The sequence below is a fragment of the Macaca nemestrina genome, chromosome 5, assembly GCF_043159975.1.
Source record: "Macaca nemestrina isolate mMacNem1 chromosome 5, mMacNem.hap1, whole genome shotgun sequence".
Classification (NCBI taxonomy): Eukaryota; Metazoa; Chordata; class Mammalia; order Primates; family Cercopithecidae; genus Macaca; species Macaca nemestrina.
In genome coordinates, this window is record NC_092129.1 from 148,893,427 (window position 1) to 148,911,723 (window position 18,297).

Consider the following 18,297-nt stretch of genomic DNA (forward strand, 5'->3'; position numbering starts at 1 on the left):
CAAAAAACCACCAGGAACACACCCCTAGGATTTATTTAGCTTGCTGTAGCAAGGGAGAATGCACCCTGCAGAACTTCCCAAGCATTTCAAAAAGAGAGTTACGAAAGGGACCTCCTTCCAGGGTTGGGGTTGGTGCTGGGTGACTTTAGGGAGAGGGTGAGGAAGCAGTCACTCAAAGAGGCTGGTCAGTCATTTTGTGACCCTGGAGCAGTCTTCTCTAATGTGCTGTCTTGAGCACTGTCCTTGTTTCTTTGGGAATTTCTTGGTCTGATTGTCAGCAAGGCTGTTTTCCACATTCTGGGAGTAAACAGATGTCCTCTGCTGTGGAACAACTAGAGATTCAGCAGGTCAAGGCAGCCTCCATAGAACCTATGACATCTAATCCAATGCTTGCTTTAGGGACCAACACATTGGCCAGGGTCAGCTGGGGACAGCAGGAGGTGCCCTCAGTGTGTGATGGCTTGTGCCTTGACCACTAACTCACCGTGTGGCCTGGGCCTGTTTCCTCATCTGGAATATGGGAAGATTGGAGGGGACAGCACCCCAGCCTCCTTCCAGTTCTTCCTCCGTGATCTACCTGTCTTCCTGTGCTATTTCAAAGACAGGGAAATCTCCCACGATGAGTGTCCCTATTTCACCAGCCAATACCACGTGTGTGCACTCACACACACTCCTGCACACACAGGCAGCTGTGACTCACCCGCCTCAAGTCCCTGATTCAGTCTTCTAGCTCAGCAGCTCCAGACATTTGAATTTCATACCCTGGCAAAATTTCCAAAAAATATTTTTGGGACCAACACAGGGTTGCCAATATTTTATTTTGTCAAATAGGACATTAAAAATAGCAAGTACTACCACCTGCTGCAAACATTGAATCATAAAAGGATAATATAATCAAGGGTAATACTTTCAAGTTTCCTGTGTTCTCCTCATTTTTTGGACAAGGGTGAAATTCCTGCTGGAATAGACAATTGTTAGTGTTCCCTGTGTTTAGGAATAGCTGTTTTATCTTTTGACTTTTGCTCTTATTAAAATGCAAATGCTGTCTGAGGGCCAGCCTCAGTTGGCCGCAAAGGAGTGAAGGGCTTGTGGGGAGGGTGTGTGGCAGGCTGAAGGAGGGGACAGGAAGGGCTTTGAGCTGAGCCCTGAACATCAGGTCTCCAGAAGTTCAACAAGCCAGAGAGGAAAGAACTCTCACCCATGTCCCCAGGCACATCTCAACAGCCTCTTTAATTGAGACGTTTGAAACTTCTCAGCCCTGGGAGAAAGTGTTGGGTAACAGGTGAAGCTCTAGTCAAAGTAAGGCTGAACTAGAAATCTCCTCTCTGGCCTTGAAGCTGTGCCCTCTTAACACCTCCCTAGCTGCCACATTAGTTGTGAAATGTTTGCCCAAAGCCTATGAGAAATACTGTGTGTGTGTGTGTGTGTGTGTGTGTGTGTGTGTGTGTGTGTATGACAGAGAGAGAGAAATCTCTGCAACCACCATAAGTAGGTTTTGTAGAAGAGAGAAAGAAGTGGAAAGTAAGTTGTCCAGCCCCACAACAATGGTGTGAGTCTATTTTTAACTTTTTTGGGTCACAGGACAACACATAGCATTGGTGATTCACTCTGTCTGGACCGTGCAGAGCCAAATTCAAAGAGTAGACCCCTCCTACCCCCAATGCATTCTCCCAGTGCCCTATGCACTGTGCTACTATTCCTTTAAAATGTGCTTCTGTGTCACCAAAGGGGACCAATCAGCATGCAGGGGGAGGAGCTACTTGGGGCCCTGACCACCAGTTGTGCCAATAAAATAAGAGTCTATAGGGACTGCTCAGGAGTGACAGCCTCCTGAGGAAGCTTGGAGCAAACCCGTTTAAAGGGACAGTGTATCAGATGGGCCACTCAGGTGGTATAAAGCATTCAGAGTCCCTGAACTGAGCAATGCAGCCCCAAAGTGGCTGCTGTCCTTCTGGAAGATGATAATTTGCTGGAAAAGACAAGCGATTTATCTGTCTAATTGGGCTTTTATTTGCATTTTAAATCATGCTCTTTTGCTAAACTAATGGACCCCCTATTTATAGATGACTCCAACACAAAGTGACTACTAATTACTACAATTAATATTACGTTAAGGGCTTGCCAGCCAACTTCACAGCAACTTGTATCGCCTACTCATTTTCAATTAAGGCACATTGACAGGGAGAATACGTGGTTATTAAGAGAGGGCCCTGGGGTGTAATTACTGCTCACGAAGGTCATTAAGCAACTCCCCTGCAGGGTTGGCACCTTGGCGCCCAGGGGCTGGGGCCCAGATCCACATCCTACCCGGGGCCATAAAGGCACAGTGCCCCAGGCTGCCAGGCAGATGGCAAGCCTGGCTCTGACTTGCCTGGAGGTGGAGCAGATGATGCCAGGACGCTGGGGCTGAGACAGCAGAGGCAGGGCAGCTGAGGGGGCCATTCCTCCTCCTGAAGACAGCAGTTGTGGCAGCCACCGGAGAGCTGGCAGGAGCACCGCAGCCTCCCTGGAGCGGCACGCAGCAAGTGTCTATGAGACCTCCTCTGGGACAGGCAGGGGGTGGCAGTAGGGGAGCAAGGTTCGGGGGAGCCTGGGAGGCAAATGCTTCAGGGCTGGGAGGGGTCCTGGGCTCCAAATGCTGGGGAATGGCCACTTCTGAGGAGGAGGAGGAGACCTTGGGGTGAAGCGAAGCCGTTAGAGAGTAGGAAAAGGCCTGGAGGGGTGGGGTAGCGGTTGGAGGAGTTGGAGAATGTGAGCATTTCAATATTCGGGGCCAGGGTGCTTGTGACCAACTGTCCACTGATTCTTCCTGACCTGGCAGCCACAGCCCACCTGCCACAGTCAAGGCACGGGCTGTCGGCTCCAGAGCCAAACCCAGGGCCCAGGCAGGGGAAGGCCGGGAACCTATGAGGCCCAGGGCCGAGACCTGCTGGTGGTGGGTGAGGACCTGGCACAGAAGGTGAGCAGCCCCTGGCAGTGGGGTGCTGGAGCTGGGCCTGGGAGCCAAGCCAGGGCCTTCCTGACTTCAAGAACTCTGTGTTTACAAACTTGCAATGGGCCAGGGTGGAAGATTTAGATCATGAAACATTACAAACCTACAAATGCCACAAACCAGGTGTTCTCCTTCAGAGAGCTGGGTGTGAACCATTTCCCAGCACACCACAGCCTTGGGGCAGCCTGTCAGGGCACTGCGCCCTGGGGACTGCACTGTGGAGCCTTGTTTATTTCCTTAGCACCTGAACCCACGTCCATGTAGTGTACTCGGTAGGAGCTCAGTAGGTGTTGACTGCACTGAGTTCGAGGGGTGGAGAGGAAGTCCAATTCTAAGAAGCGGGCTGCATAGATAGCGTGGCTTCTCAGGAATCAGGTGGGGCTGTGTTCACCTCCAGACCTGGGGTCTACATTTGGGACAAACCTACAAGTCTGGACAGGCACTCCCTCCCCCATGGCCTCAGTCTCCAAGGAGTCCCTCTCTCACCAGACCAGCACCCACACACCACCAGCTGCCTCGTCCGGGAAGGGGATTGGGCCTCCATGGGGAATGGGCTCTGGAGTATTGCTGAGTTTGGGGAGGGAGGGCCCTCAGCCCTCTGGGGAGGACTGAGTTGGGGGGTCCCTGGGATAGTGTGCAGGTCCAAATCATGGCTGTCAGGTTCTTCTGGCCACGCTCCTGAGAAGGCTCTGCCCATCAGCCCTGCACTAATGAGTCCTCTCCAGGCTCTATCCTCACTCCTCTGTCCTAGTCACCTTCATTGCCTTGTTCTCGGGTGTCCTCATCCTTTTCAAATCACCTCCAGCGGCCTCTGTGTCCCTCCTCTGTCCTCTCTGCATGGTAGGTCTTCGTCAGCACTGGGAGGGAAGGGAGAGGAGGAGGCGGGGTCGTGGTGCTGCGTGTTAGGATCAGGTTTGCTGCACGAGAATGACAGTGGCTCCCGTAAGACGTTTCTCTCTCCCTTACCACGGGAAGTCCGGGGCTGGGATTGGTGGTGCCATGCCTATCTCGTTGCTCTGCCATTCTCATAACGTGGCTCCCACCTCACGGTCCAGGGTGGCAGCCATCACTCCTGTCTGCCTCCGGCCAGCAAAGGAGGAAAGGGCAGGAAGAGGAGCATGCTGGTCCCTTTGAGGCACTTCTTGAAATCCACAGGTGGCAACTATTCTGGCTATCAATTTCTTGTACCTGAGTTGTGCTCCCCCTGTGCTCAGAGAGGAACTTCCTTTGCCTCCAGGTCCAGCTGTTGTCCCAAGAAGGCAGCACTCCACTGGCAGGGGACCCCAGCAGACCTTGTCCAGGTGCCACAGGTACACGGTTGTGGGCTCGCCTTCCTGCCTGTGGCCAAGAAGCACTCCCGTGTGACCACAGCCTCTGTGGCAGGATGCCAGGCCCCGAGGAGCACACCAGATGCTGGGATTGCCATGGAACCCACCTCTCCATGGGGTGACTTTCACATGTGCAGCCTGGTCAGGGTTGGGGGTGTGGAGGGAGCAGGACACAGTGTCCACCATCCCACGGGCTGGGCCTTGTGCCCTTAGCTGTCAGCCAGATTGTGCCTGGTAAACCATCTCTACTTCTTTGCTTTCTTCTTTCTAATTTCCTCCAGGAAACTCTCTGAATGTTTGCTGGGCTAAAACCTGAGAAACTGAGGAGGTGATTAGAAGAGTTTCAGGAGCCAGGCACCCAGGGAGGCAGGGCAGATGGTGACCTCCTTACAAGGCCACTGATACTCTCCCCCACCTTCCAGGGCTGGGACTCAGCATGGTTCTCCCCAGCTCTGCAGAGCCAGGGACCGTCCACTCAGGAGCCGGCCTGACCAGGGTTAGCCCTCCCAGTGGCTCGGCCTCTCCTCTCCTGGTGTGACTCTTTTTATTTTTTTTTTTTTTGAGAGAGGGAGTCTTGCTCTGTCACCCAGGCTGGAGTAAAGTGGAGCGATCTCGGCTCACTGCAACCTCTGCCTCCTGGGTTTAAGCAATTCTCTTGCCTCAGCCTCACAAGTAGCTGGGATTACAGGCGCCCACCAGCACGCCCAGCTAATTTTTGTATTTTGGTAGAGATGGGGTTTCACTACATAGGTCAAGCTGGTCTCAAACTCCTGACCTCAAATAATCTGCCTGCCTGGGCCTCCCAAAGTACTGGGATTACAGGCATGAGCCACTGCGCCCAGCCGTGACTCTTCTTCAGGCCCCATTTCTACCTCCCCCAGCTACCCTTTCTCTTCCCTCCCAAGTAGCCCTTGCCAGCCATCAGGGCTGATGTCAGGGGCCTCCGTGGATTAGGAATGAGGGCAGCAGCAGGAGCATGACTCTGGGTCCCCCAGGTGGGCTCACATAGGCTCCCTGGCCTCCTGCTGCTTTTTTGCTTCCTCCACCTCCGCTCCCCAGGCTCGGCTCTCCTGGGGCTCAGTAGGCAGTTCAATGAGGGATGCCACCAAGACAGCACCTCCACCCCGGGCCCAGTGGGGGTTGTGTCTCTGGGCAGAGCTTCCCCAGTGGCTGTCCCCATGGGCCCACCAAGCTGTCTCATTCAGAGAGGCTGAGAACCGGCAAGGAGGAGACAGGCCGTCACTTCCCACCGGTTGGAGAAGGCACATAGTAGGCACTAAATAAATGCTATTCTTCCCAGCTTTCTCTTCCCCTGCATAACACGAAGTGCTTCGTGAAAATTTCTGGTTACTCATAAAAATCTTAAATAGCTCTCACTTTGTAAGTGTTTAGACAACTTAAAAATGTAACTCCCCCACCACCCGGTTTCCTTTTCATGTGCTAGTGGGGGCCATGTTTATATACACAGTTATGCCGCTGAAAGAAAGGGTCTCGGTGGCCACGATGCGACAAAGCCGGATGTCTGGGGTTTTGGTAATTGTCTTAGTGTGTTTTGTGTTGCTTATAACACAATATGTGAAACTGGGTAATTTATAAAGAAAAAGAATGTATTTCTTATAGTTACGGCAGCTGAGAAGTCCCAAGTCGAGGGGCCACATCTGCTGAGGGCCTTCCTGGGGCAGGGCCTCTGCAGAGTTCCCAGGCAGGCCAGCTCAGGTCTCTCTCCCTTTTATTATAAAGCCACCAATCCCACTCCAGTGAAAACCCATTCATCTACTAACCCATTAATCTGTTAATCCATGAGTGGACCAATCCTTTCATAAGGGCAGAAACCACCTCTCCCAATCACCTCTTAAAGGCCCACCTCCCAATACTGGCACTGGGGATTAAGTTTCAACAGGAGTTTCGGCCGTGATAAACATTCCACTATAGCAGTAAGGGTAGCTGGTGCAGTGGTGTGCTTCATCTCTTCTTGGGCTGGCCTCTATGTCGACCCCCACTGCTGAGGCCACTCCCTGGGGCTCCTCCACTCCCTGATTCTGTCCAGGAAGCGACCCACATCCACCCCTCCTCCTGGGTCCTTCCTCTTTCTCTTGACTGGGGCTCCTGACCTCGCTCTGGTCCTCTGTGCCTCGGGCTGCTGGGCCTGCCTCACCTCCACCCTGCTCGGCCATAGCCCCACACCCATCACATCCATAGTCCGGCTACCCATTGAGCTGCTTCCATGGCCCGTTCCCAGAGCTGCTGGACACGTAACATATCCCTACCTAGATCAGGCCTGTGGGCACCTAGCTGGCCTCTAGTTAGCCTCTTCTCATCCTCAAAGCCCTCTGCCTCTTGGTAGAAACCACCCCTCCTATTTCACAGAGAAAGAGAAGCTGTCAGAGAGGAACCCTGACCTCCCTCCCATTATTGCCCTCTTCCTCTCCCCCACCTGCCATTCCCACTGGCATTTAAACACCTGAGGCCTCCCTTCCGAATGGGAGCACCTCTCCCAGCCCTCACAGGGCCTAGACGTCAGGGCTGTACTGAAGTCTAATTCTGCCATCTCCCCCGCCTTCTCAGGGCCCACGCGACCGAGGCAGCGAGGACTCGGCTGGCTGTGCCTCTGCTCTGCTGGGATTTCCGCCCTTCCTACCCACACGGCTCCCTCTTCCTCATGGTCCAGCTCAGCTCTGCCTCCTCCTGCTTCCTTCTGCAGCTCTGTACAATCTTCCTCTGGTTTAATTTCCTGCACCTGCAGCTCTTGGGCGTAATATTAATTTGTCGTGTGTTTGTTTTGTGTCCCACCCTCTCAGCAGAACATCGGGTCCAGGAGGGCGAGTGCTTGTCTGTCTTGTACACAGGTGTATTCCCAGGGCCTTGGGTGTATGATTGAGCAACACAAAAGACTTATTCTATGAATGAATGCATGAATAAGTGAACGATCTTTATTCTGATTCTATAGGTAAGGAACTAAAAACAGCCCCTCCCTGGCCACTCAAGCCTTCCTGCTTCTACCTGGCACACCCTTCTTCCATCCTGGGCGGCTCTCCTGCCTCTGTCTGCACTCCAGCCCTGGGAAGCCCTGCCCACACTGGGCACTGGGCTTATCTCCTTTCACTGAGCTTTTTATCCATAGGCCAGCTGGGATTCTTCCTCTGCACAGTCCATGTTACCAGGCATGGTTCATACCAAAGCTCCTTGAGTTGATGAAAGAGAAAAGGGGATTTATTAAAACAAACCCCAGTAGCTCACCTGCCTTCAGAACAGGCCAGGGGTATCTCAGATGGGCTTGTGAGGTGTCTCAGGACAAGCCATGTGCTACAAACACCCAGAAGCAGGGCTTCACCCCACCCCTCTCCTCTCTTGGTACCTGGGACACCCCAGGTTGAACTCCTAAAACTCTAATTGCCCCCTCCCAATGATTCAAAGGTCCTGCATTTTCTGGAAAACAGAACTCCCTGGGCAGACTCACAGGAGCACAGCTGATGCCTCCACCCAGTTCTGCATGAGCCCAGCGAGAGAGTTTTCTGGGTTAGCACTGGGGGTGGCTGAACTCATGTGGGAAACGATCCCTAGAGGGGGACATGTCTGTGATGGGTCAGAGCACTGGTTTGTGTGAACTGCCCCAAGCTCATTATCGAGGAGAGTTTGAAAGGCTCCAAGATTCCATCACCTCCTTCCCTGCTAGCCTCAAAACCTCCCAACCAGAGTGCTCACAATGAAGCCAGGGTGGGCTAGGAGTCAGGAAGGCGCAGAGGGTCAAGAGATGGGATGGGGCCAGGGAGGAGGTTCCTAGGGAGGGGTTCCAGACACCCACCTGCCACTGGACTCTGCCAGAGCCAGAAGGTGGCTCAAAGGAGAGCTGAGACTCATTTTGCATATTCCTTGCCTTTCACCCATCTTCCTGGTTCCCAGTGGCAGGATGATTTCCTCCCTGGCAATGGCCCCTGTACAAACAGCATAACTAGGCGGTGGCTGGATCTTCAGGGACCCTTCCATACTTTCGGGTCAGATACCCACATCTTCCATCTCTCTTCCTCAGGGGCCTCCAGAGTCTTGCATGCAAACTTTGCAAATGGACACGGCCTCTTCTGCCTATAATTTGCCCCCTTCTTCCATCCTCTCCCTCCGCACAAGCTACCACTGTGCACCTGGTTTCCCAGGGCTCGCGTTTTCTCTGTCTCTGTCCATCTCTCTCCCTATGTCTGTCTGTCTGTCTCTCTCTCTCTCACTAGCCGCCTCTACCCCTTCATCAGTCTTTAAGCCTTGTGTTTTCCAAGTCTCTGTCTCCATCACAGTTTCCCAAGCTCAGCTTCTGTCATCCCTGCTTTATAACCGAAATGGTCTCCTAATCGGCCCTCTGCCTCCAGCCTGGCCTGTGCCATCTGCATGCTAAGGCCTTTCTCCAGCCCACACCAGATCCTGCCTCTGGTCACTCCTCTTTGCTGGGCCCACAGAGCCCTGTGTGCACTGGCCTGCCTGCCTCCCATTTCTTCAGGCAACACTCCAGCTAGTTCCTCCCAGCTCCTAATGTTGTCCGCTGCCCCCCAGATCCTTTCACTTGGCTAGCTCCTGTCCACCCTTGAGGTCTTAGTTTAGACATCTCTACCTTGCAGAAGCTCCCTCTGCCTGTTGCCCCCTCTAGGCTGGGATTTGCTGCTCTCCTTTGTGCTTTCCAATGCGCTGTGTGGTCCCATCCTGAAACACCGCACCGCAGGGCCCGCTCATAATGGCAGGGACCATCCTTCTTATCCTCCACCAAATCCATAGTAACAGCCCAATCGGCAGGAAGGCTGGTGAAGCCACGACTCTGCTCTCGACATGAGGGGCCTTTTCAGGGAGAAGGAGGGGACAAGGAGGCCTGGTGAAAAGCTGATGGTGGAGGCAGCTATGTCAAGACGTGGTCAGGATGCTGTGCCCAAGACCCCTCCTCCCCGGCCATCAGTAGTGACTGCGCTCAGGGAATGTCCAAGGTGGCGCTGCTGGAGGAGATGTGAGCAGAAAGTGAGAGGCCTAACGGGCCCAGTCTGCCTGTTGGCCTCTTTCTCTTTCCTCTGGACATGGGGCCTTGAGGAACATCAGCACTTGTGACCACGAAGATGGAGGTGACATGCTAAGGACAGCAGAAAGATGGACGGGGTCCTGATGGCCTGGGCCCCAGCCCTGGACTGCCTACCTCTATGTAACAGTGGGCATGGCTGCTGTGACTGGCCTATGGAGCAAGTCCTGGGGGAGATTTTCCACCCTCCTAGGATGTACTGGCTCCCCACTGTGGACCTGAGGCATCTCCTCCCCACCACCCCCTGACCTGTGCCATCATCCCTGCTCTGGAGACCCCACTCCAGGCACAGTCCTAGGCCAGAAGCACAGTCAGGAGGTCCCCAGGCTCTATGAGTCTCTGTTATTTTATGTTGTAACCCTCAGTCTGTGTTGAGGCTCCCTTGGTTCTCCCCAGTCCTGGAGGAGGGGGTTAGTGTGGGATGTCTGACTCTTGGCTATCTGGCCCTACTCCCCTTGATTGTGGGCTCCCATGGAAACACACTGACCACAAGGCTTGGCCCCTGACCCTGAGGAGGCAGTCCCCTGACCCAGCCTCCTGGGATCATCTGGACCCTGAGCTGGGGGGTGTGAGCTGGTGGTCATGAACCAGGTTCAGCCTCTGAAGTCCAAGCCCAGAGGTGAATATTTGGCTGATTCTCCAGATTGTCGGGTCCTAGCCTATCTGGCAGGACATGGGACTTACAGCCCTAGGCCTGGCTGTGGCTGGGCCCCGTTTTTCAATGTCAGCACTTTGCTCCCTGTTCCTCAACACCAAACACCCTGTCAACACCTTGGAAAAGACCAGGGAATGCTGGCAGCCAAGGAAGCCTGTTGGAGCTTGAAGAGCTACATCCCCTGATAATGATGGTGGGCACTGGGCAGCCAGGTCTGCAACCTTTAACCAACACAAAGACTGGGTTAAGAAAATGCCATTTATTTATTTGGTTGGCAGCTTTTAAAAAACTGCTCAAATGCCCAGTCTGGTTTAAAGTTCGGTCCCATTTGGAATCAGGAAGAGTCTCCCCAGACCCCAGGTGTGGCTGGCTCCTGTCTGCAGAGAGGGGTTCCTTGTCCTCCTGGGTGCGGGTTGCGGCTCCTCCCTTCTGGCTGGAACAGCACTCTGGCTGGCGCTCTGAGCTGGTTGTAGTTTCACGCGGTCCAGTCTAGTGTCTGCACTGAACTGACCCCCACCATGCTGGGCACCTCTGTAGCCACACAGCCTTCTGGGTCCTGCTTACAGCACGTGGAATCAGGGCAGTTCAGGAAAACCAAGCCTTAGTGATCTCCTCAGCCTTCCCATGCAAGGTGGCCACGGAGCAGGTGCATGCCCAGGTGGCCATAGGGCCACTCGCCCTTCATTGACTTTACTTAGCTTGTGATGGTTCTCCCGCTCTGAAGCAGAAACCTGAAGAAGGGTTTTTCTCTTTATTCTCCTTCCCAGAATCCTTTGGTGCAGTCAGGGCCAGCTTTTCCCTTCTCTTTCCTACCCAGACCTCACTTAAGTAAAAATTCCATACAGAGTCCAACTCATCAAGCCTGGCCCTCAGCAGACTCCTAAAGATGATTCAGGAAGGTAGACCCTCTTCTTTCAGAACCACAGCCTAGGTTGCCACCTCCTGGGATTGCAGCAAACACCTTGCTACAGAACCAGGAGCTGATGATTACCTACACCGCCTCTTTCATTCTTTTTAGAACAAACCAGAATGCTTCCATATGAACTTAGCCATAACGTCAGGCCATCTCTCTCTCCAGCTGTATTCCTGGGTTTGTTCCCTTGCTCCTAGATGGCTTTTTCACATGGAAACTGGCTGGTCCAAGACCTTTGTGTGAATTCTCCTTTGTGGAGTTCACCATGTTACTGTAAGTCCATGAAGACATCAAAGCCCTATCCCACCCTGAAACCACTGGTCCTTGCTCTTGTATATGGATTCAGAGCCCTGCCACCACTTCCTCTATACCGCCACACGCTTCAGCCGGGGACAGCATTTTAGTCCCCTTCCTGTTCCCAGCCCAGTCTCCTGGGAAGCAATTCCTGCCTGCTCTATTACCCTGTTCTGCTAATAGGGTGCCCAAGTGCCCCGTTACTCCTCTGCCTTCCTCACTGTCAGGGTCCCAAGTGCCTGGGTTTCTGCATTGGTGACTATTTTGAGCTAATTCTTAGTTCCCGCCCCCTCAACTTCACCTGCTCTAACTTCCTAAGCCTACGTATCCCCAGAAACCTGAACAGCTTCAGGATGCTTTAACCGCCTAACAAGGATGTTTTGCATCTCAGAAAACCCAATCCCTGATCCTTACAAAAATGGCATTTCTGAAAACTTTTGATGTCAGACACCCTAGCTTGGATTCCATTACCCCACCCAGGGGAACCTGTGAACCAGACCATAAGGAGGCAGGATTGTCCCAAGCAGGGGCCTCCTTTGAAGGCCTTTTTTGTGGGCATTCCAGCTCAGAAAACTCTCTCCTGCATCACCCACTGAGGTTTGCATAAGGCCCTCCACCAGCTCTTCTCTGACCTATGGGAGTCGAGTCCTGAGGCTGCTGGGGAGTCTGAATGACCAATACACGGACCCTGTCACTGCCTCCACCCATCCCCAGCTCTCCGCCCCAGCTTCCAATGGGGACTGCTGGCCTCACTTTCAATGAGGCCCAGCTATGCTGCTTGACTACTCTGATTTTGGCCCCCGTCCAGCCCCACTGACTTCCTGCAGCTTGTGACTCCACATGCAATATTCAGGACCAACAAGATTTCAGGTAACCTTCAGGAGACTCCAGAAAATCCAAAGTGAAGACAGAGCCTGAAGACCCATGAATAATTCAGCTAGAGGAAAGGCCCTTCCCACCCACCGATGTTTCTGGTTGGTCAGAGACAAATGGTTTGTGATCACTTTTGAGATTTCTTAAATCTTTTGAATATCCTTATGCTATCCCCTTCTCTGTTCTTAGCTGAGAAGCATTTCAATTGCACAGGGACTCTGCACTTGACTGGGAGATAGTGAAAAAGCAGGGAGCCAGAGCTCCCATCAGCAGCCACTGTGGAGGGGCAGGGAGAGGAACCTCAGAAGGTTGAGTAGGCGGTTGCAGCTGTGAACAGAAGAGGAAGCTGTGATGCAAGGGCAGGCGAGCCCCAAAATTGGGACTTAGCCCAGGAAGGTTCTTGAGTTCTCCCAGGAAAGAATTCGAGGGTGAGCCGGTGGTAGAAGAAAACAGCTTCATTAGGCAGCAGTTTTTCAGCTCCGTGACTGTCCCTGCAGAGCAGGGCTACCCTGTAGGCAGCATGTCAAGAGTAGCAGCTCAGGGACAGTTCCACAGTCATTCTGACACCCACTTTTGATCACATGCCAATTGAGGGGTTGATTATGCAGAAATGTCTAGAAAAGGGGTGAGAACTTCTGGGCATTGCCATGGCAATTTTAAACTGTCATGGCACTGGTGGGCATGTCTTATGGAGAGAGAGGTGCTTTCGGTGCCTCTTCCGTGTCATCCAGTTTTCAATCTGGCCTGAAGTTGAGTCCTGCCTCCTACTTCAGCTGGCCCGAGATCCCAAAGCACAAGCAAGAAAGGGATCATGGGGAATGGACCCAAGATCTGAAAGGGGGACAGGACCGAACTGGCAAGAGTCCTGTCACTCAGGCGGACAGGAGACAAGGAGTGAGGAGTGACAGGGATGGGGAGCTGGGATGACATGGAGGCATATTTGGAGGATGGCTGGTCCATGCAGAGGAAATGCCCAGTGGGCACCTCGGTCCGTTGGAGATGGTAATGTGGGAGATGCTCACCAATTCCGAGCCTGATGGGTAAGGGTGAAGCATCCAAAGTCACGGCTCATTCTCCATTTCCTGGATCTAGACACCGAGTCCCAGAGGTTCCCTGAGGCTCAGACTTGAATGTTCTTTGGAGATGCTATTGGATGAGGATGGAACTTCCATTAATGGTGTGGGGCCCAGCTAAGGCTGGGCAGGCAAAGAAGACGCAGAAGTGGGTGAAGGGCAATCTGCCCTCCTCCACCCTTTCTCTCCTTTGTGGAATTTTGCTCAGCATTGCCCAGCAGACGCATTTTCAAGGGAAGGACTTCAGCCCCAAATTTTCCCACTCAGACCAGTGTCAGCTTGGGGTTCCTCTTTCCCAAGCCCAGAAATTTTCTCTCTTAAAAAGAAAAGATGCAAGCTCCCTAGCAAGTATAGAAAAAGGGTAGGCACCCTTTAGAAGAAAGACACCGGTATCATCAGCTAATTCCATGGTGAAGTTCTTAAGATCTTCCCCTAGGATCCCTGCCCCACTCCTGCCTCCATTTACCAATATTTCCTGAACTCTGAGTTGGGGGAACCCTGTGGGCTGGCGGGTAGAGGGGGATCTCAAGGTGGCCTCTCTTCCTTTAACTCCTCATTGTGTTGGGGGTTCTGATGTGGCAGTGATGGTGCAGTTAGCTGGGAAAGAAAATGGGGCTGGGACTCTTTGTGCTAAAGCTGGAAAGCGGTCAGGGTGAGCCTCCATCCAAAACCCCCAAAACGCTCGGGGGCAGGGGGAGACAGGCGTGACAGCCCTGCTTGTGCCTGGGGCACCTAACTAAAGGCCTGTCTGGAAACCCTGCTCTCTCCCTGCTGCCTGTTGCTAGACTGGCCACTGTCTTCTCCAGGACAGGGAAGCCCCACAGGTTCACTGCGCACGGCACCACACTTCCCACTCCATCAAAGGCCGGGGACCACGCCTCTCCCTCCCCCACCCTCAGAGCCCCCTCTGCACTGTCTGGCCCTCAAGGGCAGCAGGCCTGTGCCTGGGTAGGGGAGCAGGACTACACATTTTTGGTCCTTCTTCTCCCTGCCTCTGGGGGTTCAGACTCAAAGGAAACTCATGTTGCATCTCATTTCACAGATCGCTTAGCATGCCATCTGTCAGGGGGCAAGCAGTGGCCAGCCCAGGCCCAGAATGGATTTTCTACCAGGGTCCAACAGGCCCTCTCCCCAGTAAGTAGCTCCCCCACAGGACAGCTCTATTCTGTCCTGGGTTGAGAGACAAGGAGATTTGATAGGACCCCACCCCAATCCCACCCCACTTGAGACTTGGTGCCTTCCCATGTGCTGTCATCCACCCACTCATCCATTCAACAAATACTCACTGGCCACCATCTATGTGGGCCCTGTTCTAGAAGCTGGGGGACAGCATGGTCGAGAATGACCACAACCTTGCCTGCATGGAGCTTCCCTTCTAAGGAAGCAAGAGAGATACCCAACAAAGAGAAGAGATGGGTGAGATCAATTCAGACAATGATAAGCGCTGTGAAGAAAATACGGGGCCGGTGTGACGGGGCAGCCTTGGGCATGGGCCCAGGAGCCACAGGAACTCAGAGAAGGCCTTTTCAAAGGGGATGTCTAAGCTGAGCTGGAGGCATGAGGATAAGCCAGTAGTGCATAGGAGAAAAAGTGCTTCAGGAGCAGCCAGACAGTTTCTGTTCTGGGAATGGATCTATACCTCTTGTGGTCAGCAAATCTCACAGGGAGAAAGGAGAGAGGCCCAGGGGAGGAGGAATGGGGGTGGAGCAGAGGCCTCCTCCCTAGGGAGAAGCACCTGGCTGTCCTGGCCTCCTGAGAATCCTCTCCGGAGAGTGTCTGCCTGGCTTGTCTCTGATGGGATCCCTGCCCACGTCCTTTCAAACCAGGAGCCACCCCTGCTGCCCTTGGCTCAAACTAGTATCACAAGAGAAGAAGCACAACATCTTAAACCCAGTCCTGTTAAAATCACATCTGAGCCCCTCTCCCCTACTTCCTACTCTGTTCTCTTCCCTCCTTAAACCGTAAGACAATTTCAAGAATAATCTATTAGTCCCTCATTGTTCAGTTCAATCCCATGTGTCTGTACCAACCATCTGGTATGTGCCCTGTTTTCAGGCGTGCCAGAACCTGGCTGTGGGCCCCAGCTCCAGGCCCTGGAGGGAACATCCTACCTTCTCTCCCTGTACCCTAAACCTGACCACTTCCCTCCTTAGTTCTGTCCTCTGAGCTGAGCTGGCAGGGATAATGACGGATTCTATGTCCCCATGGTCTCATATGCAAAGCAGTGACTCCAAAGCTCTCAGCCCATCCAATTTAGACAAGAGGTCTGACTTAGGAAACCTGCTGGATCTGTCCTACAGTGTCCAAGCCTACACCCTTCCTGAGCAGACTTTCTCTTCCTGGTCCCCTCACCCCTGACCCTGGGTTGCCTGAGGCTTCTCCACGTTCCCTTGAGGCCCCTTGAGGGCCCTAAGCACCCGGTCTAACCCCTTCCTCACCCCTGGAGAACTCATCGCTTCCACCCAGAGATGCCTGCCATCACCCTGTCATCTGCTGTGAGAGCAAATGTCATTGCTGTCTCCAGCAGGTGCCAGGCTTATTCAGTACCCATTAAATCGAACCATCAGCCACCATTACATACGCAGGCAGGCAGCATGTAGGCCAGCTTCCTTGATTGCTACCAAAACCCTTCATTTATCCCCGAGGTCAGGAGGGGCAGAAGGGGCAGAAGGCCTTGTCCTCAAGAAGTTTATCATCTTGCTAGAAAGAAAAAGAATGCCTAGGGAACTCTTAGAGAGTAAAACAGAGTGACGCCTAAACAGAGCATAATAAAGGCTAAGTGAATATGGGCTGCAAAAAAAGTGCTCTGTGTTGTCAGAGGACTGGGGAGACTGTGTGGGCTGGAGTGGACAAAAGGGGCTTCATGAAGGGGAAGGGCTCCAGCCAGGCCTTAAAGAGTGGACAGAGAACAAGAAGGAAAAGTGGGAAGTCACAGATTCCTAGATACCAAAGAAAAAAATAAAAAATGTGGCAACACTCTTGAACGATGCCATGGAATCCCTAGCACCGGGCAGAGGACGGTCCTATGGGAAGTGAGGCTCTGCCTCTGCAGTCCTATGTGTGCCTCTGAAGCATGGGTAGTTGGCCTGTGAGTCCACACCAGCTGAGAGCTGCTGGGATAAGGAAGCAGGTCGGGAGAGGTTCTGGCTGCAGGAGCTCAGGTCACTGGATTTGGGGGCAGGCAGAGGGAGAGAGGCAGTGCGTGTCCACCTTAGTTTCCAGGGAAGAGGCTCTTACCGCCTGCTTGGGAATGGGCTGACATGGACCGTGGTTGGTGCAGGCAGGCAGGCAGGCAGCAGAATAGGTAGGGAGGGAAGGGCAAGAGTTGGAGCCACAGTCAGAGACAAGGCCCCCAGAGCAGGCAGCCTGCAGAGCTACAAAACAGTGGCTGCAGAAGACAGGTTTCTACTGGATTGCTGATCCTTTGCTCACATGTGGCCCAAAAGTGTGGACTCATCTCCCAGGCATCCTTTCCCCCTGTCCCCCCCAGGCCCAATGCCTGCCCCTCAGCCTCCCTGAGCCAGTCTGCACCGCCATGGAGGTCTGCATCTTCTCAGGCTGCTTCTCTCAGCCTCCCCCTCTCTATCTTCTCAGCCCCTTTATTCACTTGCTCCTGGATTCCAGGATCTCCAGCTCCAAATCAATCCACACTTAGCAAGCCTCCGCTGCACCCTCTCCACAGGCCTGAGGCTGTTTCAGGCCACACCGCAGTTCCATTCTATCCCTCCCACCCCATGCCTGGAGATGTGCACTTCGGCCCCAGTGTTTTCATCCTACTCTCCTGTACATCCTCAGTTCCATTGCAGGCTGCAAGACACAGCGGGGCTCTGAGACCAAACGCAAAGGCTGGACGAATGGCTCCAAGCTGCTGGGAGTGAAGCATGAATCAGGGCAGTTTTTCAACCAAAATAGGAAAAAAATACAAATCAGCGTCAAACTGCATGAGATTCTGATGGCCACCAACCCTGTGACAAACAGTGATCAGGAAGACATGGAAAGGCATTCAAAAAGAGTGAGGCGACAACAAAATTGATCCGCCTAATCTAACAACTGACAGGCCTAGGGCGTGGCAGAAAAGCCAAGTATGTAATAGTCTCTCCACAAGTGCCACCAGGCTAGAAAAACAAGTGCTGGCGCCGAGTGGCTGGCGCGGAGTCTCGACGAAGGCGGGTGGAAGAGCTCAGGCGACGGCCTTGGTCAGTGGTGAGTGGCCACGAGAGAGTAGAAACTCTGCAGCAAGATAGAGACTAGGAGGCGCCCAGGGGTTGGTTAAACACAGTTCTACTGTACACAGATAAGCAAACAGCTGCAGTAAAGCTGTGTCTTCCTTAATCACGACATCCCATCTTACTAATTGCCCTGAAATGTCCCCAGAGCTTCTTAGAAGGCTGTCCTTCCAGGGGCACCACTTTTCTGGGTGATTAGTTCAATGCATCCTCCCTGAGCCTGGCCACTCCCACCCACCCTCGGGATGAAATGTCTGTCTCTTGGCTCCGACTGCCAACTCTCTCATCTGCACCAGACACCGAGATGCGGTTCTTTGTTAAAGACACCTGGCAGCGTCAAATACAGAGTTTTCAAATCCACAGAGAGAGGAAAGGAACTGGATTCATTCTCCAAAGTGACAGACCCTGGAGTAGGAGGGCTCTGGTGGTGGGGCACTGAGGCTCCCGATGCCCACATCATAATATTTAATGCTCTGATGGCAGAGGGGCCCCAAATATACCCCTAAAATACCTCATTTCAGGAAGAGGAATGATGATGAAATGTGGTCATTGGCAAGGGAAAAAAAAATCAAAAAGAACTGTTTAAAGAGCAAAAACTCCACAGGAAGTCTTAGAGAATATTTGAAAATAAAATTTTAAAAAAAAGTGTCCTGCAGAACAAAAAGACTAGGCCCATAACTGGATGTCACAGGCAGCTAAATGCAGAGCCTTAGGGGCCACCTTGAGCAGGGAGCCTGCTGGGAGGGAGGGCTGGAGAGGGGGCCTCAGTTCCCCACCCACACTCGAGGGGCTCCTCACAGACCTCAGAAGTAGGAATTAAAGAGTCTTCAGGGCTACAGAAGGCTTCCATCAGCCTAGAATGAGGGCGGGACGCACAGAACCCCAGACACACACATTTT

At 53.2% G+C, this 18,297-nt stretch overlaps 1 long non-coding RNA gene across 1 annotated transcript; it reads right to left on the bottom strand.

Moving 5' to 3' along the window:
• Window positions 1–799: 799 nt before the first annotated feature.
• Window positions 800–14,393, bottom strand: LOC112425309 (uncharacterized). The gene is made up of 2 exons (XR_003016377.2): window positions 3,959–14,393; window positions 800–3,849 (listed from the first exon to the last, which is right to left on the bottom strand). It is a non-coding gene; the product is annotated as an uncharacterized lncRNA (long non-coding RNA).
• Window positions 14,394–18,297: the final 3,904 nt, after the last annotated feature.